Source organism: Anguilla anguilla, chromosome 4 (assembly GCF_013347855.1).
Source record: "Anguilla anguilla isolate fAngAng1 chromosome 4, fAngAng1.pri, whole genome shotgun sequence".
In the NCBI taxonomy this organism is placed as follows: Eukaryota; Metazoa; Chordata; class Actinopteri; order Anguilliformes; family Anguillidae; genus Anguilla; species Anguilla anguilla.
Genome location: NC_049204.1, coordinates 43,516,857 through 43,542,497, shown reverse-complemented (window position 1 = coordinate 43,542,497; position 25,641 = coordinate 43,516,857). Strand labels below are relative to the sequence as shown.

General features: G+C 41.2%; 1 long non-coding RNA gene across 1 annotated transcript; it reads right to left on the bottom strand.

The window, feature by feature from the left end:
* Nucleotides 1-21,294: 21,294 nt before the first annotated feature.
* LOC118225892 lies at nucleotides 21,295-22,528 on the bottom strand. The gene is made up of 2 exons (XR_004764919.1): nucleotides 22,367-22,528; nucleotides 21,295-22,195 (listed from the first exon to the last, which is right to left on the bottom strand). It is a non-coding gene; the product is annotated as an uncharacterized LOC118225892 (long non-coding RNA).
* Between the last annotated feature and the right edge of the window lie 3,113 nt (nucleotides 22,529-25,641).

The window sequence follows — 25,641 nt, the reverse complement described above, 5'->3', positions numbered from 1 at the left end:
CGCCTTTCGCACCCTCTGATTTTAGGCACTGATTGGCCGGGGTTCCGCCAGGCAGCTGGTAAGGTAGGGGGGGTGCGTTCACGACAGCTAGGGCTGTGTGATGTGTGTGCTGCTGTCAGCGGTGACGCGGGGTCGTCCGACGCAGCAGAGGGGGAGCCGGCACCAGTGGAGCCTCAGGGGGAGACTCTGCAGGTGCCGGTGTTTCGCCCCATGGAGGATTTCCCACTCGAGCAGTCTCGTGATGACACCCTACGCTTTGCCTTTGACCGCGTGATGTCTATTGATGGTCAACAGGTGCGCCCTGATGCAACACTCACTCACCCGTATTTTGTAATAATTTGGGATAGGTTATACAGAGTGTGTCGTGACACTCAGACTAAGGAGGAAATCACCCAATTGCTGGTGCCTAAAAGCTCTCGGGAAATGGTTTTTCAGACGGCTCACTTTAACCCCATGGCTGGTCATTTAGGGTATGAGAAAACACTGAACCGGATAATGGCCCGTTTCTATTGGCCGGGCATTTGGGCCGACGTGCGTCGGTGGTGTGCGTCGTGCCCTGAATGCCAACTAGTAAATTCCCCGGCTATACCAAAAGCGCCGTTGCGCCCCCTTCCGCTAATGGAGGTCCCTTTTGAGAGAGTGGGGATGGACCTCATCGGGCCGTTTGATCGGAGCACGCAGGGATACCGTTTCGTGTTAGTTCTGGTGGATTATGCGACAAGGTATCCCGAAGCAGTTCCTTTGCGCAGCATTTCGGCAAAAAGTGTTGCGCAGGCATTGTTTCAAATAATCTCCCGAGTCGGAATCCCGAAAGAGATTCTGACTGATCAGGGCACACAGTTTATGTCACGCACACTACGCGAGCTGTACGGGTTATTGGGCATTCATTCTATTAGAACCAGCGTGTACCATCCCCAAACGGATGGGCTGGTTGAGCGCTTTAATAGAACATTGAAGTCTATGATCCGGAAGTTGGTTCATGAGGATAGCCGTAATTGGGACAAGTGGTTATCTCCTCTGGTGTTTGCAGTGCGGGAGGTTCCCCAGGCCTCCACGGGATTTTCTCCCTTTGAACTACTGTTCGGTAGGAAACCCCGGGGGATATTGGACCTAGTTAAAGAAAACTGGGAGGAGGGTCCGAGTCCTAGTAAAAATGAATTACAGTACGTGCTGGACCTGCGAGCAAAACTCCATACACTGGGTAAGTTGTCACGGGAGAATTTGCTCGAGGCGCAGGCACGTCAGCAACAGCACTACAACAGAGGAGCTAAACTACGGCAATTTTCACCGGGAGATAAAGTTCTTGTGTTACTCCCTACCTCTAGTTCTAAATTACTCGCCAAGTGGCAAGGGCCCTTTGCGGTCACACGGCAAGTGGGGGGGGTTGACTATGAGGTAGAGCGTACTGATAGAGAGGGGGCAAAACAGATTTATCACCTCAATCTCCTGAAAGCGTGGAAGGAGGTGGTGGCTGTCTCTCTGGTTACGGTGGATAAGGAGAGAGATGAGCTGGGGCCGGAGGTACCAAATTCATCCAATCAGATCTCAACCCTTTCAGATGACCATCTCTCACCGAATCAGAGAGCAGACCTTGCCTTGTTGCAAAAGCGTTTTGCTGATGTGTTTTCCCCCATACCAGGACGCACGCACCTCATACACCACCACATTGAGACTTCCCCGGGGGTGACGGTGCGGACCCGCCCCTATAGATTGCCGGAACACAAAAAGAAATTGGTTCAGGCAGAAATAAAGGCAATGCTAGAGCTGGGGGTAATAGAGGAATCCCACAGTCCCTGGAGTAGCCCCATTGTGCTGGTAGGTAAGCATGATGGGTCTATTCGCTTCTGTGTGGATTATAGAAAGGTAAATGAAGTGTCACGGTTTGATGCTTATCCAATGCCTCGGGTCAACGAGCTCTTGGATCGGCTTGGCACGGCTCAATTTTTTTCGACGCTGGATTTAACCAAGGGTTACTGGCAGATTCCCTTATCTGCCAAATCTAAGGAAAAAACGGCTTTCTCCGCTCCGGATGGTTTGTACCAATTCAGGACACTTCCGTTTGGGTTATTCGGAGCCCCTGCCACCTTCCAGCGCCTAATGGATCGGGTATTGCGTCCGCATGCTGGTTATGCTGCTGCCTATCTGGATGATGTAATTATCCATAGCAGCAGTTGGGAGCAGCATTTGCAGCATGTGGGGGCAGTGCTCGAATCCTTAAGGCAGGCAGGGCTCACAGCTAACCCAAAGAAGTGTGCTATTGGCCGAGCGGAGGTACGGTATTTGGGGTACCACTTGGGAAGTGGACAGGTGCGGCCTCTAGTGGACAAAACCGCGGCGATTGCAGCCTGTCCCCGACCCAAGTCAAAAAAAGAGGTAAGGAGGTTCTTGGGGCTGGCCGGCTATTACAGGAGGTTCATCCCGGCATTTTCGGAGCTAACCAGCCTCCTAACTGACTTAACCCGAAAAGGTGCCTCAGATCCGGTCCAGTGGACGGAACCGTGCCAGCGGGTGTTTGAGAGGGTAAAAGAAGCTCTCTGTGGGGAGCCGCTCTTGTTCACACCTAACTTCTCTCTCCCTTTTGTTTTGCAGACCGACGCGTCGGACAGAGGGCTGGGGGCTGTTTTGACCCAGCAGGTGGAGGGAGTCGACCGCCCCGTGCTGTACATTAGCCGAAAACTGTCACAACGGGAGGCGAAGTACAGCACGGTGGAAAAAGAGTGCCTCGCCATTCGGTGGGCGGTCGGAGCCCTCCGGTATTACCTTCTGGGTCGCCCATTCACCCTCTGTTCGGACCATGCCCCCCTCCAATGGCTTCACCGCATGAAGGATACCAACGCCCCGATCACTCGGTGGTATCTGGCTTTGCAGCCTTTTAACTTCAAGGTGATCCATAGACCGGGTGTACGGATGGTCGTGGCGGACTTCCTCTCTCGCCCCCAGGAGAGGGGGGGGAGGGGGGGGGTTAGTCATCGGCCGGATGGCTCCCCGGCCTAAGTCGGGCGGTGGGGGTATGTGGTGGGGTGGGCGTGGTTTGAGCGTCGGCTGCAGAGAGAGAGTGTGAGAGGAGCGGCTCTCGGATCCTTCGTCACGACTGTCAGCTGGAGGTAATCAGCGCCGATAATTGTTAATTGTTTAATTGCGCTGATTGCCTCTGATTGCTTTCAACAGTGAGCCTGGGGTTTTTAAAGGAAGACCGGAAGCTGGAGCAGGAGGGCTGATAACAAGACGGCTGCGGAACCGTCATTTGTGCGTAAATCTTTTCTGTAAAAACGCATCTGTAAATAAAAGAGCACGGCAGTGCTGATTAAGGAAACAACTGTCTCCCGTGAGTGTGTGTTTAACCAGGAGGGGTGGCACTCACTTGCCACAGTCCCCCTTTTGGTAAAGCAAGCATCTTCATAAAAGGAATGTTTATTGCAATCAAATGTTGTTCCAACGAATTTAAGTTTTTCAGCTGAGGTGGAATAGGACTCAAAACCAAATTATTAGCAACACTTTCTGGAGGCATTCTTCCATCAAGAAGTTTTCTGTGACGTGTAACAAATCCACAGTATACTATTAGGATCTGTGCAGTGTTTTACACAGGCGCTTTCGCATTTGTGAAGATATGTTTCAGTAATGCATTTACTGGCCAATGAAACTGTAGCATTACCTTTTTTTCCATATGTGTCTTTTTTGCATTGTATGACTTGATGTTTAAACAACTGTCGATGGCATACAGAGCACACATATTGGGGACCAGTGCTAACCTTGTCTTTGAATTCCTGAACAATGTAGTCCAATTGTTGTCTTTGTTTCTTTGATTCAATCCTTCTGGTAATATTGTACTGTTTCAGATTTTCCTTGTTTTGTTTATCAGTAGCATATTTGTCTATGCTGTATTGTTTTGTACTTGCACGGTGTTGGTCATCAGTGGCATATTTGTGTATACTGTATTGTTTTGTAGTTGCACGGTGTTGTTCGTGAGTGGCATATTTGTGTATACTGTATTGTTTTGTACTTGCACGGTGTTGTTCGTGAGTAGCATATTTGTCTATGCTGTATTGCTTTGCACTTGCACAGTGTTGTTTATCAGTGGCATATTTGTCTATGCTGCACTTTTTCTTATTTGCACGATGTTGTTGATCAGTGGCATATTTCTGTGCACTGTATTGTTTCACGTTTGCCTGGTGTTGGGTATCAATGGCATATTTCTGTGCACTGTACTGTTTCACATTAGTCCGGTGTTGGGCGTCAGTGGCATATTTGTTTATGCTGCGTTGTTTGATAGTTTTCTTGTAGTTTTCATCTTCATTGTATCTTTTAATTCCTCTTCTATTTTTTGCATCTCGGAACTGTTTGTTCATTTCATATTGCTTGTTTTTTCTGTCAAGGTCACGTCGACTTGAAGAACTGATTATCTGATGTGACTGTGGCCATTCATTGGATTTCTTGCAGAGTTTAGTGCATTGGTCAGAATTGTGTTGCTTAACGCACGTAACTACTTCATAATGAGATGCGTTGCAGTGTTTTAGGTATATAGCTGTGTCAATTGTCTTTCCATTTGTCGTGGAATACTTGAACCACTTGTTGCGACTGTATGTGAAAACATCAACTCCAAAGAGATCTGCAGCTGCTTGTATTTCCATCTCAGTTGCCCAAGTTTGAACATATTTCATGCGTGATGCTTTTACATAGTCTTCAACAGAAAAATATCCACGTCGGAGAATAGGAGCATACTGTAATGCGTTTGTTTCCATATGTTTAACCACAGCTAGTCGGATTTTTCTGTGATGACCTTCACTTCCACTAATGGAAAATGACAAAGCTCTGAAAAAGCAGTTACCATCACCTACAATAGCCTTTGTCTCACAAGGATCATTCATTGGGATATTCATTGGGACTGGTTCTTGTGTATGAACGTATTCAGGAGAGTTGTGGATGATGTTAATTTTTGAACAAAGTGATTTTTTTTGCTGCATAGTCAAAGGAGAGAATGTGAGACATGGGCTTTCCATTTCATTGACAAAAACAACTTCATCTGCACTTTGATTAGGCATTGTTGGGTTGCGCTTAGACATGTAATGTAATTGACATTGTTTTGACCTGTTCAAATGTACCATCAGCCTTTGAAATGGCTTTTGACAGCACATACATCATACATCACACATACATCTAGGGAAGTCATTGTTATGGTATCAGTGGGATTATTGGCTTCATGTAGATTGTGGGATTTAGGACCTATATTTTGAATCTGGAGATTACTGGTGATAGCTGCAAGATCTGTTCTTTTGTGGTTTTCTTTGGCGTGCTTACATGTTGCTTCATTTGTTCTGGGACAATCTCTTTCTGTGTTTTTATTTACATTACACGGTGAAACATTTTTTCCTGTGACATCTACAGGATTACTCTGCACCTGTCTCTTCCTTGTAACTTTCATCTTTATTGCACTGGCTTCAATTGGAGTGGCCTCTTTCTCTTTTTGACATGGTAGAGGTTGTTTTTCAACGTGGTTTAGGCCTACATTGACCTCAGTTTGCTTATGTTTTTGCAGTTTTTGACGTTTGGCAGCTTGCCATAGAGGTTTTTGGTCTGCATGTTTCACAATTACTTCTTGATGCAAAGATTGGAAGTTGTAATGTAATTGACATCGTTTTGACCTGCGCAAATGTAGCAGCAGCGTTTGAAATGACTTTTGACAGCTGTTGCATACATCTGGCAAAGTTATGGCTACGGTATCGCTGGTATTATTGCCTTCATCTAAATTGTGGGATTTTGGAGCATAATTTTGAATCTGGACATTACTGGTTGTAGCTGCAAGCTCTGTTCTTTTCTGGTCTTCTGTGGCCTGTGTACATATGGTTTTATTTGTTGTGGGAGAATCTGTTTCTGTGTTGTGTAAATAATTTCCAATGAGCTGAAACATTTGTGCTAAAGACCTAGGAGTCGTATACGTGCCAGTCTTGTATGCATCCACCAAAACAATTGTTTTGTTAACATCAACATTAGAAACAGGAATGAGGCTTTCAAAATGATGGCCATTGTATGCCAACACCAATGGAACATCAGTATCTCTTGCATTTGCTGGATCTATTGCATCTGCAGATATTACATATATTGGACTATGAGGTTGAGCAGTTGTTGTTTTCCAAGGTGTGTTGAAAACAAGGATATCTTTCTTAGTAGTATGAGCACAACTAAGGATAGCCATATCACCAAAATAGTCAAGGTCATATTGGTTAGTTGTTTGCAAAGTTTGCCATGCTTCTCTCCACTGCTGTTCTGTATATATGTTTGGGTAGTATGGAGATGCCTTAATTTTCTGTTCACCTACAGTATTCCAGACCTTTCTATAGTGCTCAGGCCTTTCTGGCAAATGTTCTGAAAACATTGTCTTGCATTTATGTTATCAATAATGGATTCATACAAGCAATTACCATTGGCCTTGTTTGGATTGCCACTTCTAAGTTGGATATCATGCTGCTCTGCTATGCTAATTGCCGTCTCAAATATTGAGTTGCCTTCACCTATACCTCCTCTTATGTGGTTCTTAGCCTTTTTTATGGCAAGTAGGCCTACTGCAGCTGGTCTGCTGTTTATTTCTTTTTGTTTGTTTTCAATATCAGCATGAGCTACTGTCTGTAAGCACAGTTCACAATTGTCATCGCACAGTTCTGCAATACTAAACTTATTGGGACATTCAAAAGTGCGCTGGAAGGGAACACAGAAATTACTTACCATCACCCAGTTATATACCCCATTTATGTGTTGTGTATCCTGAAGCCCTTTGCCCACTTCTGAAGGCATGTGACCCCCTTCCCCCCGACCAACAACACTTCCTTCATCCCTAGCAAACTTCTGTTTCTGTACTACTTGACTAGCCAACTCCTGTTTCAGTCCTCTCTCAGTAGGCAACTCCTGCTTCTGTTCTGTCTGTGTAACACTGGTGTGTATGTTTCCCATCTTTCTCCTCCTTACTACCTTATCCCTAACATCTTTCTGTTCTACAACTTCTTTGACCCTGTCAACTACTACCAAAGGCCTACGACCCACATGACCTGAACCAGCACCACTTAGCTTTTTGATGTGCAGGGATTTCTTCTCAGCCACAGACTGGGGTGCTGGGTCATGGACAGGCTTGGCGTTCTGGCGGTATGCCGAAGGATAACATAGGACGTATGTGTCAAAGATGTGTTCCATCCTACCCCCGCTGAGAATTCGCTGTAAACACAAGTTGATGTTAGGAGTTAATTACGTTGAATACTTACAGAATACTTTTTAGAAAACGTAATTGAACAGTTGTACAAAGTGTATACATCAGCACAGACATACTTGCTGTATGTCACCAAACAGTCCTTTGGCAGCATGCTGACGTATACAATGACGTCGGTCCCAAACCTGCATCCTCACATCTAGAAACAAGCACAAACAACATGACTTAAATGAAATATGGGTCTCCAACATAACAGTAACACATCGGGACGCAGACACGTTGGCATGCAAGAATTACCTGGAACAATAGGCAGCAGGTGTGTCCATTGGTCATGGTCGACATACTTCATTTTAACAGCTGCACAAAAGAACATACAGATGTATGGGTTTAGAAAAACCAAAAAAAAGAAAAAAGCAGAGACAAAACATTGTTCAAATATTGGACACCACTAACAATGGACAATTTTACATAACACACAGAGCAGTTATTACCTGGAAAGGGCCGATAGGATGTTGCTGAGCGCTGAGATGGATCAACACACTGTGGCTGCGATGAAGTACCATGCTCCTTCTTATTTTTGTGGAAGCATCGTTTGAGTGTAGGATGCACTCTAAGTGGCACAGGATTGACAGGGATGTGCAGGATGCTGTATGAAGTGTTCCAAATGAAGTCCGCAAGGAGAGGCATACCTTTGTCATCACTTAGGTGTACCAAATCCTGACACCACAGATGCCTTAAACAAAAAGTAATGACAATAATAATTAAGTTCCAGAGAAACATGCATAAGAATGTACTATATACTCCAAGAACAGTGATGTTGTAACCACAACTTCTTGGAACATACCTTTTGGATGGCTGGAATACATCATTTGTTGAGAAGTACCGCACTCCCATCTTTGCTGCAACTCGGTGATATTCCTGCTTTAGCAGAAGCTGATATTCCAGTGTTGCATGTACATGACGTATGGGGAAATCCACCACAAACACCTACAAATAACAAATTGCTATTAGCATTAAAACAAAACCTACTTAATTTCTGTGACTATTACTAGTCCCTTTGTGAACACATAACATTTCACTGAAGGACATTATTGCCTTTGTCTGAGTGTGTTTATGATTTCACACATACCTTGTTTGGCCAGTGTTGCAATGCAACACTGAGGAGAGTCCCAAAGGCCCTGGCAGCCTCCTCAATAGTGTGACTTGAGGTCATGTTGTTCCCCGGAGCAAGCAGGCACACTGCATCTGGAGTACGTGGAGTATCACCAAGATGGGAGATCTCCAAACGCAACGCTGTTGCATCTCCTCCAGTTGTGGCCATAAAACCAAAGGACAGCCGACCCTCTGACATGTTCACAACTCCATCAGCAAAAGATCTGAGATGTGAATTGCCAACAACGAACACAAACTACATAAAGAAAACACAAATCAAACATGTTACTACATAAGGGATAAGACAAATCAAACATGTTAATAAATACGCTAATGAATGTTGTTACAACACCAATTGATGTAACAACCTTGCATGTATCCAATTATATCGTATGACATGCTATACAGTACATCTCATAAAAAACACGTTTTCAACTTACAAAAATGCCAAGTTACTCAAAAGTATTGATATCAAAATGACGCCAAGTTACGGTACTACAAACAATATAGGCTATCTTGCCCCACCGAAATGACATAAGATGTATTTCAAAGCAATGCTACCCAATATTTCCTCAGTTCTTTCAAGTCACTTGGCCCTGTGTATAAGCATTCACTACATGGACAGGCCAAACATATGTGTGGATGTCTCTCTCACAGTCAAGATTGATTGAATAGGCGTGTATATGTCCAATTTGTATTGGTATGCATGTATTTCGCTGCCCAGCCTTTCAGTTGCGTGAATGATAGTATGTTTCTTGGTATAAGTGTGTGTTCGTAAATGTGAATGTAACATGCTGCGAGGGAAATGTCCCCATGGGGATAAAGAAGTTGTTTATGTATGTATGTACAATATGTATTTTACATGCAGTATTTATTGTACGTAGCAAATAGCCTATACAATAACTCGCACATGTACTCAAATTCAGTTCAGAAGCAAGTATAAACATGTTTTCTGGAGAAATATGCTTCCTGTAGTTACTCAGCAGCAGTTTTGTACATTAATTTCAATGTGTTCCATGAGGCAATTCGAAATATTTGACTCTTTGATCTGACACAAAGTTTGCATGACATTGTAAAATGGTAAGATTACAAAACACAGGGCCAAGTGACTTGAAAGAACTCAGGAAATATTGGGTAGCATTGCTTTGAAATACATCTTATGTCATTTCGGTGGGGAAAGATTGTTTGTAGTACCGTAACTTGGCGTCATTTTGATATCAATACTTTTGAGTAACTTGGCATTTTTGTACGTTGAAAACGTGTTTTTTATGAGATATAATTTCTTTCTGCAAAGCGTTTTATTATGAGAGTGAGAAATGCGACCCTATAAGAAACTGTTGTGGATTATGGCTATCGTTGTGTGAATTTGTACAGTCTGTTGAGTGTGTACCGTTCAGCAGTTTCGGTTTGCTATATATGTAAAACAGTGGCTGTGAGAAAGGATGCAGTGGCGTAAGCGTAAACGCATCAGAAACGCAGATGAAATATGGTATGTACTCACGGATTTGACGTCCATCCAATGAGCCTTGACTGACAAAAGAATCAGCAAGCCCGTAGAATTATAAGTCCCTAGGTCGCAACTTGTGTAGCCTTCTGTCCTGCTCCGTTGTCTGTTATTTCGTGGAGATGCACTTTTAGTGTTTGTAAGGTTTATCCTTCTGTCCTGCTCCGTTGTCTGTTATTTCGTGGAGATGCACTTTTAGTGTTTGTAAGGTTTATAAGGCATTTTGATAGGCTTATCTGCAGGTAGGAATCTTCTTTGCTGTTTTGCTAAACTAGAACCGGAAAACATGATAGTGGAGAATAGGAGCAGATGCATATGTCCCAGCAGGCTTTGCATATGAGAGAATAACAACAGTGTGAGAGAAATTAGGATGAAATTACGAAATTCCGTAGTTGAAACAATATGTTTTTAGCAGAATGGGCATGTAGGTGAAGGTTGACATGATCACAGAGTATACTGCGAAGTAAATGGAGTAACCATGAGCGAGCTTATATTCCTTATCGAACGGTATATATAACAGTCGCTATACAGCGTTAACCGTTGAAGTGGAGGGTTAAGTAACGTGTGAAATCTATTGCACTGCTGTGTTTTTTCATGTTCAGTACTAGTAGTTATAATTATGAGTGAATCATGATTTTAAATGTAATGTTTTAATGGGGAGTTGCAGAACGTACATACGTAGTAATTGTTTGTATGTGGCTAGATAGAGAACAGGGCGAGGTACGTGGCGTTTGCTGATAAGAAGGTATTGTACGGTAGCCAAGTGAAGAAATGTAGTTAGTAGAAATGGCACAGCGGTGAACTGGTCTAACTTTTTAATAAAAGGAATACATTTTCCGTCATGAAATGCATATGGGTGGCCATGAGTGAGTTTTGGTAAAGCAAATATAAGCGTAAGAGAACGTTAGTGTAAAAGAGGAAATTATCTGCTTGAGGACGAGGCGGGATTCAATCGTTTAACCGGAGGTTTACCAGTCTGTCACTTTGTTAGGGGCAGCACCATGACATAGCTATGCAATGCGTGAAATATCATTAGCAAACCTGTGCTTGGTTTTAAAGAAGAACACAGGCGAGTAAGCGCAGAAGAGCTCCCGTTGAATCCATATGGCTTTGCAATATTGTAGCCGGTTAACAATTGAACGTGCATACGGTACGTCATAATACAGTGTATACGTTCGGGGAACGGCTGGTAGATATGGTGCAAAAGCAATAATTGAGAAGTAGTAGACAATTATTAGTGAGGGTAAAAGCAGGTTAAAGGAGTAACATGGTGGTTGAACGTGACACTTCCTAGTTGTCTTTAGGCAACAACAAAACAAATGTGCATTATTTTTTAATTATTCAGTCATTTCAATGTACTTTAAAACGTATTTTTCTAAGCCTAAATTTCCCACTATAAAAGTTCGCCCGAACCGTCTGGGCGTGGTAATGAGAACTGTCAGTTAGCTATGATTGACAGACCGTGCCCCGTTACCATAGCTACCCCCATGATACCTGCTGTTTTTGGGAGACTTTTCACAAGCTAGCTAGCTTAGTAGTATATGAAGTACCGATAGATAGCTAAGGTAAAGACGTTGACTTATATCCAATTATAATTTTTGCTAACTAGCTAGCCAAGTTAAGATAAAAGCACAACTATAACGTCCTCATAAAAGCAAACTAGCTAGCTAACATTATCGATGACATTGCCTTATGAAAGCAAACTACCTAGCTAGCTAATTTTACCGTTGTCAAGCAAAACTGTCGTTGGTAGTTGAACTTGGACCGTTGTTATGCAACAAATAGGATATAATAGGCCAATAGTCAGATTTTAACTGTTTTATATATCCTCTCAAACACATTCATTATGTTTTTATGCGAACATTCACTTTCATGTCTTGACATCCGAGGTGACAGAATGCATTCACATTTCCAATATAACTGGCAACAACAGCAGAAAACATGCACACGTTGTAAACAATTTGCGGTTTGATTACTTTCTCATCGTCAATTCCATATAGGCTAATCGCAAAATGACAAGAATAGAACAAAAACTCGGACTTGCGTGAAAATTTAAATTAGCAGTGGTACAGCCACCGTTTGCTTTCCTTCGAAGTTACTGCTAGCCGAGCAGCGAAGTGTGCCCTCCAGATGCGAACCATGCACCATAAATTAGTCCATAGTCTTACTAGTCTTTTTGTAGAATTGAAGAATGGCAGAGTAAAATTACGGCAGTCTGAAAAAGCTAAAGGGACGATTACTAGAATTAACCTGTTATTTTACCCTGACAAAAAGTGCGGAAGATGATTTCCAGTTTGCTTTTACTGTATCACCAATGTGAATTACGCAGAACTACCGCATACCTCACATAACTGTATCAAACGTTTTGAGTCAATTACAACGGGCTAACAAAGAAAATCCAGAAGAAAATATTCAGCAACCGAATTCATCCGTTTGAATGTTTTGGTACGTAATATGCTGTCCCAGCACGAATGCTTAGCATTTTATAAAACAAATATTAAAGCAAGAAAAGAACAGAAGAGCACACGTTATAATTTCAAGATGTTGGCAGGCTACTAGGCTAGGCTACTGCGCCGCATAACATACAAGTTTGATTTGAAGTTATTATGAAAATAAATCGGTTTGCGGCTGCAGATTTTTAAAAATGGCGGTTGAAATTAAACACTGCATGTAGTCGACCAATCAGAAATTTTCAGCGCTTGCGCCCCACCCGGTTCCGGTACTTTTGGAAAGTACTACCCCCCGAGCAGGAACCTTTTTGGGGGTAAAATAAAGCCCCCGGAACTAAATTTAGACCCTAGTATCTGCGGTCGAAATGCACTGAGTTCCTAAAAAGGTTGCTAGTTCCGGGGTAAAGTTCCTGTGTTGGAAACGCGGCTTATGAGACGTTCTGGCAAATGAAAAAGTAGACTACATGAGCAACCTGTGCCGATGGCGCTAAATCCAACTTGTATTGCATTAGTAATAAGCAATATGACAACGTGATTAACGTAATATTATGTTTGTTTATAAACGGAGCCACTAGTGTCTGAGTGCAAAAAAAACATTGACAGGCTGTGCGCAATTTAGTGCCGAGGCCGGCAACAAGGAGATCAAGTTTCATTATACAACGGCTTGGCTGAAGACTCGATTCTGATTGGTCCAAGGGTTATTATTTCTCAGTGAAGGGGCACCTCGGCCTAACAGGAAATCAACGCGCTAGAAAATCCAGCATTCTAAATGTTTAAACAGCAGCATTATTCTTTCGCTTTTTAATTGTTGTTACATCCCCTCAATGTCCAATTTCACAACTGATGGCAACGTTGAATCACATTTGTAGTTACTGTTGCTAGCTTTACAAATCGGAATCGTCCCTTATTTGGACAGCAGAATAGGCATACCGCATTTAACTCATGGATAGAGACGCATTTTCATGCGTACGTTTGTGAACGATTGCAATGTTATTTGTAGTCGTCCGTGTGTCCATACATCTGTGCTAGCTCATTCAGTGCACGTTTGTAAATATATTCATATTCTTGTGTTTTTATCTGTAGGCCTTTGTATTTTATGCTATGTATGTCCCTATGTGCTCCCCCCCGCACCGTTTGGTGAAGCCGAAGCACTCCTTTCCTTTACATATGTGTCTGCACATTGTGTTAATGACAATAAAATTGCATTTGTCCCACATTTCTTTTGAATCGTATGAGTCTGTTCTCAAAACTGTGTACATGTCTGATGCTTTTTCTCAGAGTACCAATTAAACATAACTGGACGCCCAAATGTATTCACTCCCATTTCTCCCCTTTTGAGACGCGCTAGCAATTAAAAACGCTAAGCGATGGGAAAACCTATAGCGTAACCATGAAGCTATTATATAGTTTATGATGCATCTTTTCTTCAACATCATTCCAATACTTTTATTTGTTGAATTCATAGGGAAGGCATAAGTTTGTGGAAAGCAATGCATGCGCATTTACGCAGATACCCGCCGTAACCTTTCACTTTATTTTACATCTACCAGTATGCTTTCGTTATACTTTATACTTTAGTAGCAGCTGTCTATATCTCGGGTTTTCCCCACATTTCATTCGCTTACAGCTTAGCAGAGCATGCACATTCGCAGACAGATATCATATCTAAAATCCCTCCAAAAAGTAATATAATGCTTTTTGTGCATTGTAAAGCATTTAAATGAACCCCTCATGAAGGCTTAAGATGGAACATTGTATGAAGATGGGACGATATGAAAACTATTTTCAACCGTCCACCACGTTTTGGCAATGTTCCAACACACTCCTCATCACTGTTGTAGGCGTCACAAAAACTATTACTAACGCTTACAGTGTGAAATAATACCACTCAGTTTCAAAAGGGACACCTCTACGCGTAAAACCAATGGTAAGGTTTTATATGTATTCAATATTTAGTCCCAGATATTGACTGTAGAATGACATGGTATCATTTTTTAAAACTTTGTCTCGTTTATTTCATTATTGACTCAGCAGCGTTTCACTGCCGTATTGGCATATCTTAGTGCTATTGTCGAGTTTACCTTGTTGCTATGACGGAAAAAGATTTTTCAATGGTGAAAGAATATTTTTATGAATGCCCAATATTGTCCCTTAAGAAGTTCAAACCCTGTAGATCCGACGGTCTAAAAACTAGACCCTACGGTCTCGGATTACTCAGTTGCGTTGCCATGGATGTCTTCTAGCCACTTGCCGTAAAGAAGTTTACTAGATGTCGTAACACTTAAAAAAAAAAAAAAATCCAAATGGCAGGCAAATAATATGGCGGACATAGGTGGTCCCAATAGCAAAGTTGTAGAGCACATTCAGATGCATCGGTCGATAAAGTTTTGTGTTGATCGGACTTATGGTGAGGCAGTTATGGCCTTTAAAAGTATGACCCTTTGTTATAGCACCACCATCTGGTCGACATAGGTGATTTGTAGTGCCTGAGTAGTGTGGGGCCATAGCAACCCACCTACCAAATTTGGTTGGTCTACAACTTATGGTTGCTGAGCCTCAGACATTTTAGTGGAGAAAGCTTCCACGCCCCAACTAAAAAGTCAAAATGGTGGGCAAACAATATGGCGGACACAGGTGATGCCAATGGCAAAGTTGTAGAGCACGTTCAGATGCATATGTTGATGAAGTTTTGTGTTGATCTAACTTATGGTGTGGGACTTATGGCCTTTTACGCATAACCCTTTGTTATAGCGCCACCATCTGGCCGACATAGGTGATTTTTAGTGCCTGAGTAGTGAGGGGCCATAGGAACCCACCTGCCAAATTTGGTTGCTCTAGGCCTTATGGTTGCGGAGGCTCAGACACGTTTAGCGGAGAAAAATAATAATAATAATAATAATAATAATCCTAACAGATACAATAGGGTTCCACCAGCTTCGCTGCTTGGACCCCTAATTAAAGTCGCAAGCGGTGTTGGGAGGGGTCCAAGCATTGGCACCATCGCGCCCCCTATGGAGCGATTTTAAAATGGCTTTATCCTCATGATCATATGCCTTCACCCAACATATCTACTGAATATCATGATGATTGTATAAAATGTTGATGACTTATGTCCAGTTTTGTGCGAAGAGACGCTGTCGGATGACTTAGTTGCGCCGCCATGGATGTGTCCTGGCCACTTCCCGTAAAGGCCTTTACTTTGTCGTAACACTTAGATGGGATGTCGTAACACTTAGATGGCCCAGCGTGTATGTACAGCTGCAGCGCTTCCAATGCTGCAACTAAAAAAAAGTGTCACACTAGTGTTGTCATGGTACTGAAATTTTGACTTTGATACCGATACCAGGTTTAGTATCACGATACTCGATACTGAAGCAATACTGATTCAATAATCGGTACCTAACGATACTGAAATTACCTTAATAGATCAGAAACGTAATGTCCACAAGGGCTGACCTCATTTTCGAATTCACGGATTATTAAAAACCTGGTTTATTAACAACCTTTAAGTTGAAGCCTGTTCAACATATCAATAAGCATAGGCCTATAGTGTTACAACACTAAACCATAGAAAACTATATTAAATATATTTCAAAAATTAAACAGTTGTAAAGTAAATTATCTTTAAACAGGTCTTTCACTTTAAAATAGATCTAAAAACTGCATGTTTCAATAACAATACAGCATCTTCCTGTAATAAAGTATTTACAAATTAGAACAGCTATTGCTACTAAAGTGAACCGAGTCTAAGCTTGCGCTGTATCAACCACGAAGAATGCACAAGCGCAGGTCACCTCACTTGCCAACCTTAGTTGCTACTGCCATCTAGCGAAGATTCTGACAAATTACACTTTTCATCCTCTCAATCAGTAATGCTGGAGACACAGTTCCCTGGCTTTTAAATTTGACACAAAACTACCGAACGTCGGAAAATGCTAATAGCGAACCGCTTATTTTTATTTTTATTTTTTTAAGTACCGAAAAAGTGCTGAAGTTTCGGTATACCGTGCAACAGTACGTCAGACACATATTCCAATCCATTGCTCAGCTTAGCAGAGAATGCACATTTCAGAGCACCTCAGAGACAGATAGAATAATAACACATAAATACACATTTCAAATAATAAATACGACATTGAGAAAAAACGAAACAAAAGACGAGATATCAAGTCGCGACCTACGCGCAGAGCAGCCTACCGTTTTATTTATTTAGACATTGGCAGATGAGAAAATTTTCGGTTACGCTGACCTATAAAACGCTATTCCAAAAGCAAAACCAGACATGTTATACATCGTTAGAAAGCTTATACTCTCACCTACGGAATAAATAAATTGTCAATCAAGCCAAATTGCACTAAAAAGGGCGACAACGCCGTAAGCATTACGCACAGCTATTACTGAAGATGGCCGACCCAGGCGTCACAGATGCATGTATATTTTGCAAACGGATTGTCCAAGACAATATATGACCACTCATTCGCAAAACGGACATCTTTACGCGTAAAACCAATGGTTGTATATTTATTCAATGTTTAGTCCCAGATATTGACTGTAGAATGACATGGTATAATTAAAAAATAATTGTCTCGTTTATTTCGTTATTCAGTGAGCAGCGTTGTCACTGCTGTATTGGCATATTTTTGGGCTAATGTCAGGTTTATCAGATACAATAGGGTTCCACCAGCTTCGCTGCTTGGACCCCTAATAATAATCCTAACAGATACAATAGGGTTCCACCAGCTTCGCTGCTTGGACCCCTAATAATAATAATAATAATAATAATCCGAACAGATACAATAGGGTTCCACCAGCTTCGCTGCTTGGACCCCTAATAATAATCCTAACAATACAATAGGGTTCCACCAGCTTCGCTGCTCGGACCCCTAATTAATGCCGCAAGCGACGTTGGGAGGGGTCCAAGCATTGGCACCATCGCGCCCCCTATGGAGCGATTTTAAAATGGCTTTGTCCTCATGATCATATGCCTTCACCCAACATATCTACTGAATATCATGATGATTGTATAGAATATTGATGACTTATGGCCAATTTTGTGCTAAGAGACGCTGGCGGATGACCAGCTTCGCTGCTTGGACCCCTAATAATAATAATAATAATCCTAACAGATACAATAGGGTTTTACCAGCTTCGCTGCTTGGACCCCTAATAATCCTAACAAATACAATAGGGTTCCACCAGCTTTGCTGCTTAGACCCTGAATAATCCTAACAGATACAATAGGGTTACAGCTTCGCTGCTTGGACCCCTAAAAATACGGCAGTATGGATTGGCGTTGTTATTTTATTACATTTCCTCATATGTTCCTTCAGCCTTAATGCCCTTTTTTGATTAAATTTCCTTTGTTTTTGTTTTATTCGTCTTGTTCTGATTGCTAATTTAACACCCAACTCAGCTTTATAGTCGATCATCTTAGCTAGCAAAACCAGAAACACCAGGGGTAACATTTTGCAAGGCAGTTGTTTCAAAAATATCACAAAACAATCATTCACGAGATTATTGTGCACGAGATACATAATTGCACGAGGCATAGCTAATCCCGCGGATTGTTCTCTGAAGTTTAAAGATGTTCATACCGGGCAAAAGGTAGATGAAGAACGTCTGTGGAAATTGATCATCACTAATTCTACCCCAGGTCTGCTACAGGATTTTAACCCGGCTCGGCAGTGTAAAGACAGCTGAAGTTAGCCTAATGTTAGACAATGAATGAGTATGTACGTAACGCTACTTTTATAACAACCATTTTTTATTCAGTAAATAGTAGGTGTTATAGTTGGCGTATGTCTATGGTTGGCGTGGCCCAGGTGCCAACTGACTGACGTCACACAGGCGACACTGGTTGGATCCGGTTGGATCTCTGGGAAGTGAGTTCCAAAAACAACACCTGCAATTACCGCTTCTCGCCATTGGTACCGCCAAAGAGAACGAAACGGAGATCTTCGAGATTGTAACTTTAAGTTTTTAGGGTTATGGTTTGATGAAAGAATTACATGGGCTGTAAATATGCAGAAAGTAGTGGACAAATGTAAGAAAATACTGCATATAATGAGGTGTTTAGTTGGAAGGGAATGGGGGGGGCAGACAGAACTGCTTTGAAGACCATATACAGTGGATTAATTAGATCAATATTAGATTATGGTTGTGTGGTGTATGGATCAGCAGCAAGCACATCTCTCAGAAAGTTAGATAATATTCAGTATCAGGCTTTGCGATTATGTACAGGTGCATTTAAAACAACCCCAACAGCAGCATTACAGGTGGAAATGGGGGACATGCCACTAGGACTGAGAAGGATATAGCTATCACTGAATATAAAAAAAACTTGAGTATAAAAACGACTCATTGAAATCAGTTGAGAAATGTAAACGTTATAGTGCTTTTTATCCAGAAAAACCGCAGCTCCCCCGTTTACTTATATTTGTTTTCAGGCCAGTCTTGCCTGGACCAATATGGCGGCTACGTTGACGTATCGCAGCAAGGGGCCGAAGCGGCCAATGCGGCGTCTACGTATAGACGCTTTCATCGGACACACACGCATTGCCAAGGTTATGCGCTTGGCCCCATAGACATAAGCCGTGTTTCCACCGCAGGAACTTTACCCCGGAACTAGGAACCTTTTGAGGAACTCAGTGCGTTTCGACCGCAGGAACTAGGGTCTAAATTAAGTTCTGGGGACTTTATTTTGCCCCCCAAAAAGTCCCTGCTTGGGGGGTAGTACTTTCCAAAAGTACCGGAACCTTTGGGGTGGGGCGCAAGCGCTGAAAATTTCGACTACTTGCAGTGTTTTATTGCAACCGCCATTTTTAAAAATCTGCAGCCGCAAACCGATTTATTTTCATAATAACTTGAAATCAAACTTGTATGTTATGCGGCGCAGTAGCCTACTTTTGGTTATAGTCTGCCAACATTTTGGAATTATAACGTGTGCTTGTTCGTTTTATAAAATGCTAAGCATTCGTGCTGGGACAGCATATTAAGTACCAAAACATTAAAACAGTTTAATTCGGTTGCTGAATATTTTCTTCTGGATTTTCTTTGTTAGCCCGTTGTAATTGACTCAAAACGTTTGATACAGTTATGTGAGGTATGCGGTAGTTATGCGTAATTTACATTGGTGATACAGTAAAAGCAAACTGGAAATCACCTTCCTCACTTTTTGTCAGGGTAAAATAACAGGTTAATTCTAGTAATCGTCCCTTTTGCTTTTTCAGACTGCCGTAATTTTACTCTGCCATTCTTCAATTCCACAAAAAGGAAGACTATGGACTAATTTATGGTGCATGGTTCGCATCTGGAGGGCACACTTCGCTGCTCGGCTAGCAGTAACTTTGAAGGAAAGCAAACGGTGGCTGTACCACTGCTAATTTAAATTTTCACGCAAGTCTGAGTTTCCGTTCTATTCTTGTCATTTTGCGATTAGCCTATATGGAATTGACGATGAGAAAGTAATCAATTCAACAGCAAATTGTTTACAACGTGTGCATGTTTTCTGCTGTTGTTGCCAGTTATTTGTGGAATGTGAATGTATTCTGTTGCCTCGGATGTCAAGACATGAAAGTAAATGTTCACATAAAAACATAATGAATGTGTTTGAGAGGATATATAAAACAGTTACAATCTGACTATTTGGCCTGTTATATCCTATTTGTTGCATAACAACGGTCCAAGTTCAACTACCAACGACAGTTTTGCTTGACAACGGTAAAATATGCCCAAACGGCTGCGCAAGAATATTTCAATTTCAGGTGATTAAATCGATAAAAATCAATAACTACAAAAGTAACCACATATAGTCGTTGTTGGTAACCCGTTGTAAATAAGTGGAATAACCCCCCCCCCCCCCGGGCTGTCCCGGTTATTAGAAAATAATGTAGGCTACTTCGGTGGTAGTATGGGGTTACAGAACAAATCATAGGACAGATGGACCGACGACAACGTCGCTTTTTCATACGTCAGTGGGCTAATTTGCCTAACATTCGCGGGACTTTAGACCGCGGTGGAAACGCAGACAACAATGGGCTGAAGGAACCTTTTAGTTCCTTGAAAAGTAGTTCCTGGGACTAAAAGTTACCGGGTACTTTTGGTGGAAACGCGGCTTAAAAGGTTCCTTCAACCCATTTTATTTGTTATCTACTATGTTAGCTCTCAGAATAACCAGCAAAAACAAAACCTGCACTTCAATTGTGTTTACAATCTAGCCTACGCATTGCAGATATTTGCCATGAATACGAGCGGAGAAAGAAGTGTATCCGAAAATAATGTTGATTAAAAATGTGCACAATTTCGTACTTCAATTGAAAATAAATGTAGGCGTATAAATGTATACGGCCTAGGCTACTCACTAAGACTGCCTATTTGGGGAGAGCTATATATGATAGTATTGAGTAGCCTATTTTGTGGATTAATTGTATTGATACTCAAGGAAAATCAGGGGAAGATTCCGCCACTGCTTACCCTACTAACAAAATGTGGTTGTGGCGACGCACTATTAACGTCCTCTATTGGTCTCGTGACGTCTGCGTTACGTCTCAATTTACGTAGTATTAACATAAAAACGTAAGACCAGTGCCCCATCGCTGCGACGTCGCAAAACAACATTGTGGATACGTAACAGTTACGTCCTTACAACTTTACGTTTGACAATGTAATAGAATAACCTTACCCCGACGTTGTGATTACGTCGCCAGGTAGTCATCCGTCGTAACGTTATAGATTTACGTCGCTGACACGTTGTTTAAACTTCTTTATTACATTATTTACCTTTCCACAATGTTGCGGATTGGTCTCTTACTTACTAAACCCTGACCATACATTTTGATTTTGTGTATTAAAAAAAGGTATATCATGGTGTTGTAATTTTGATCTCCATTCTATCCTACCAATGAAATGCCATTGCTTCTGTAATTCATATCTTCAAAATTTATTTTCAAAGATACTTTAAGTGCAGCAATAAAAAATGTACACATATCGAGCCCAAATAGAATAGAAAGCCTTTATTGTCATTGTATAGAATACCATTGAGATCAGGTTCAAGTTACATTTCTAGGTAAGCAATATATGCAAGCATAATTATGGTACAGAAGATGAGACAAACATACAAAACTCGATACAAAAACATAAAAAGGGTGAAGGGTAGTTTCAGAACAGTAATAACCATAGACCAGTGATTTCAACATTAACAGTGTTGAGTATTTTTGTCTTTTTCAAGCGGTGAAATACATTTACGTTAGGATCACCCACATATTAAAGTAGAATGTCTGCAGGCATTAGCAAGTTAAATTTAAGGCTTTTTATACATTTTAAATGCTTCTTAGACATTACATTACATTACATTACATTTTAGAATAACATCTTAGAATAACATTTAAGACAGTTTGCCACACAAGTAAGCACAGGCAAGTTGTACTCCTAGCTACTTGGCATTTTTACAATTATCTAAAACAACAACATTGTTTTGGACATTTGTCCAAATGTTTATTTTGGTCCAAGAAAAGGACACTTTGCGGGTTTTTAACATTCAAATACAAACGCATTGTAACCACAGATAAATACACCATGATATATTCAACTGTCATGATGTATTAGACAATTTTATGAACAAAAATACATTTAACACAATTTAAGACTTTTTAAGGGCTTGCAATCACCATTAAAGACATGTCACATTCATTTTTTCATGTTACTTAATTTTCACAAATGCTTTCTATGTTAGCTATTTAATAAGGTTATAAGAGCTCAATAGAGTCTTATTATGTACTATACAGTTCCAAATCACACTGCCCAAATTCACAGGCCTCCCGTGCATTGTTCAACTTGGAATACAGTCACTCTTGTCTCAGGCATGTCTTGAGTGGGAAAGGCTGGACCTTGGGTTCTTCACTGGGGCAACAGTCATAAGGCCATGTGTGGGAGTTGAAAGGATATAAAATTGGACCAAGTCAGAAAAATACATTGAGTAACACACGCAGCAGGCTAAAATCGTAATTGTGTTCTGACAATGACAAACAGTCAATGAGCAAAGAGCTGTTTCCATATAATATCCATAACTACCTTCATTCTGATCTTGTGCTCTAGTTTCCATTTGAGCTGTTGGGCCAAATGTAGAGAACTCTGCAAAAGAAAATCAATTTAAGTCAGTATTTGGTGAAAATACAGAGAAATACTCTTGATTAATATTGATTACACAATGCACTGGCGCGAAGCCAAAGCCAATTTATTTATTAAATTTTTTTAAGGCCACGATTACACCAGGTATAAAGTAATAATGCTAGAGGATGTTGACGAAAAAAAGTTGAGTTTTTGTATTTCTAATGGAAATAATGTTTAGCTAAATGCTTTCAAAAGAGCGCAAAAATAGCTTTCAAGAGAGGCGCCAACAATGCTAGCTTGAAAAGGCTAGCTAGCTCCAGTTTGTCAAACACCAAAAACCAAATGAAGACCACACAACTATTTTATATCATATTTATGATGCATATTTTAACCAGCATGTTGATATCTCATTAGGACGTGGACAAGGTGAATTACAGCTTTCAAAAGAGCACCACATACGTTAGCTTTCAAAAGAGGCGCTGGCAACAATGCTAGCTAAAAGGACATGAACAAAGGTGCATTACGGACATTACATTACATTTGCACTGGGCTATTAGCGTTAAATACTCAAAGTAGCAAATATGTAAATATGTTACAGAACACTAAGGCTGTGTCCCAAACCGCATACTTCCATGCTCCGAGTGCGCATAGCGAGCATGCCTCCATCTTGGAGTGCGAGTCCAAACCGAAGTTCGGTAGTGCGGAGCACGGATAAAGTACCTGGATGCGCACTCTGTTTGATCAAAATTTGAAGTGTGCATCCGTGCATGCTCCGACTGGGAAAAATCCCATAATTCATTTAGAGAAAAACTGTTAGAAGAACAACGACAATGGCGGATGACGGACGTGAGGTTGTTCCTCCTGAGGCCTTCTACAAATGTAAGTAATTTATCAACAGTTTGTATGCTAAAATTCTTAAAAGTTTGAAAACATGTGGTACAGCACAATGGTAATATAGCCAGCTGAATAATGTGGCTAACCGGAGCTACCAATCTCCAGTTCGTTAACTAGCTATCTTACTATCCATACAAAGGCAATAATAGTAGCGATTTAACTTGATGGACGTGAATATTATTGAACTAATATTCATTATTTTTATTACAAATTTATTCCCATGTGCTCTTACTTGCTACCTGGCTGGATATCGACCCACTTAGTTAGAATTACACTTTAAGAAAGTATTCTATATTACTGTGTTTTTTTTTTTTGGTTCTACCATGTCAAAGTTTCAGCCTAAAACCGGTTAAAGTGGTACGCCTGTCATATGATTCCATGAAAGACATCCCAGCACCACTCCATCATATAATTCAAGGGAGAATTCGTAATTAGTAAACAAGAAAACTGAAGTGAGCCTCACCCTTGTTCTTGGGTTAAGTAAACTGATTGTACAGGCAAAGATGTAAAACCATTTTAAGTGCATGGAAGTAGGACAGCACATGCTATATATTCCGATTATCATTATTTTTAATTAATGAATTTATTTATTTATTTATTATTTTTATTTCATTAACAGCACTTGAATGTATGTACATATGGATAATGTAAAATGTAGAATGACATTTGTTAAATGCCGCAATACTGAGCCCAAGATAAATTTCCCTAAGGGGACAATAAAGTATATCATATCGTATCATCACCTGGTTTTCCATATGTGACACTAGGGACAGATGATGACACAAGATCCCTTGTGCTTTGGCGGAGGGACAATGAGGCCCTCTTCACGGGCAAAAGAAATGCCGCCAAGGGAGGATGGGAGTAAGTACTTATGAAATAAATATATAATTACAATCTGATTAGATAATTTGTTTGTTTTTTCTTATATCCGGAATTGTTTCTGTTGCAGGCAGTTTATCAGTAACAGGCCTGCAGGGGAGGGTATCAGCTGCCCAAGCAAAGACAAAATGGGAAAACCTGGGGAAAAAAGTACAAGGTATGTATCTGTAATGTGTACATATGAAGTTTGACCTGGTCAGTATTTCAAAAAGAGAATCTGTTTCAATCAATTTTGTGGATATAATGATGATCGATTATATTTTGTCATAATGTACGTTTGCTTGTTTACTTTATGTAGTTAATAAAATTTGAAAGACATTTGTGGTCAGTATACCATTGCTTGTCTCTTTAGGTGCTAAAGAACCCCCCCACAGGGGTCAGCACTGAAGGGGGTGAGACCACTGCTGCATCCTGGCGGTGGTTTGCCATGATGGATGAGGCAATCGGGGGGAGGCCGTCCATTACGCCTCCTGTCCTGATTGCCTCAGCCAGTGGTGAAGGGGATGCAGTGGTGGTCTTCCTTCAAAGCAGAAGGCAGGAAAGGGCAGGCGGCAGCAGGAAACGGAGTAACTCCGACTTGTTGGAGTTCCTTCAGAGGCAGGCTGAGGGGGAGGAGGAGAGAGAGAGGGAGGCATTAGAGAGGGAGAGGCAGAGGGAAGTGGAAGCCTTGCAGAGGGAGGAGAGGAGAGAAGCCCGTGAGAGAGAGGAGAGGAGAGAGTTTCTGGGCCACTTTCTGGCCGTGTTTGAGAAATATGCTAATAAATAAGTATTTTAAGCAGCTGTGTTAGTTTTGTCATTATTACAAGGCTAAATTACATAATATACTTGCTGTAAACCTGTCCTCATAGAAGTAATATAACCTGTTGGAAATTAATCTGTTTTTCATGTTACACAAGTATAGCTTTTTATCAAATATCAGTGGTTTGCGTGTCGAGTGGCAACCAAAAAAAAGGTAAATTCTAAAAGTTTTTATTTTGCTAATTAAAAGATGTGTAACTTCTGATAAGCAACAAGTATTTAAATGAACAAATTACCATGCTTAATTGTTGACAATCGAGTGAACTGTTAAAAACAATTTAATTGTTGTGAAGAGAAAGAGGGACATGGACATGGGTGGAGAGATGGAACAACATTTACAAACAATAAGCTATATGGCAAAAAAAGTATGTAGCAAATAATGTGTTACAGGGAAGGTACTATGAAAAATTTAGAAAAAATAAGTAAATTGAAAAAAACACATTTTATACTACATCAGAGCGCCAATAAATGTGGTCTTGCAGACCAGCAGGACACACATCTGAGGCTGACACCTACTCCGCCAGTCTTGCCCTCAGGTGCTGTCCCGGCATCTCCCCCCTAAGGATGAGTACTGGGTCAGGGTCATTTTCTGACAGTGGTCTTCTGTCTTCCTCTAGGGCATCGTCAGCAGCCAGGCAGACATTGTGAAGGATAGCGCAGGCTGC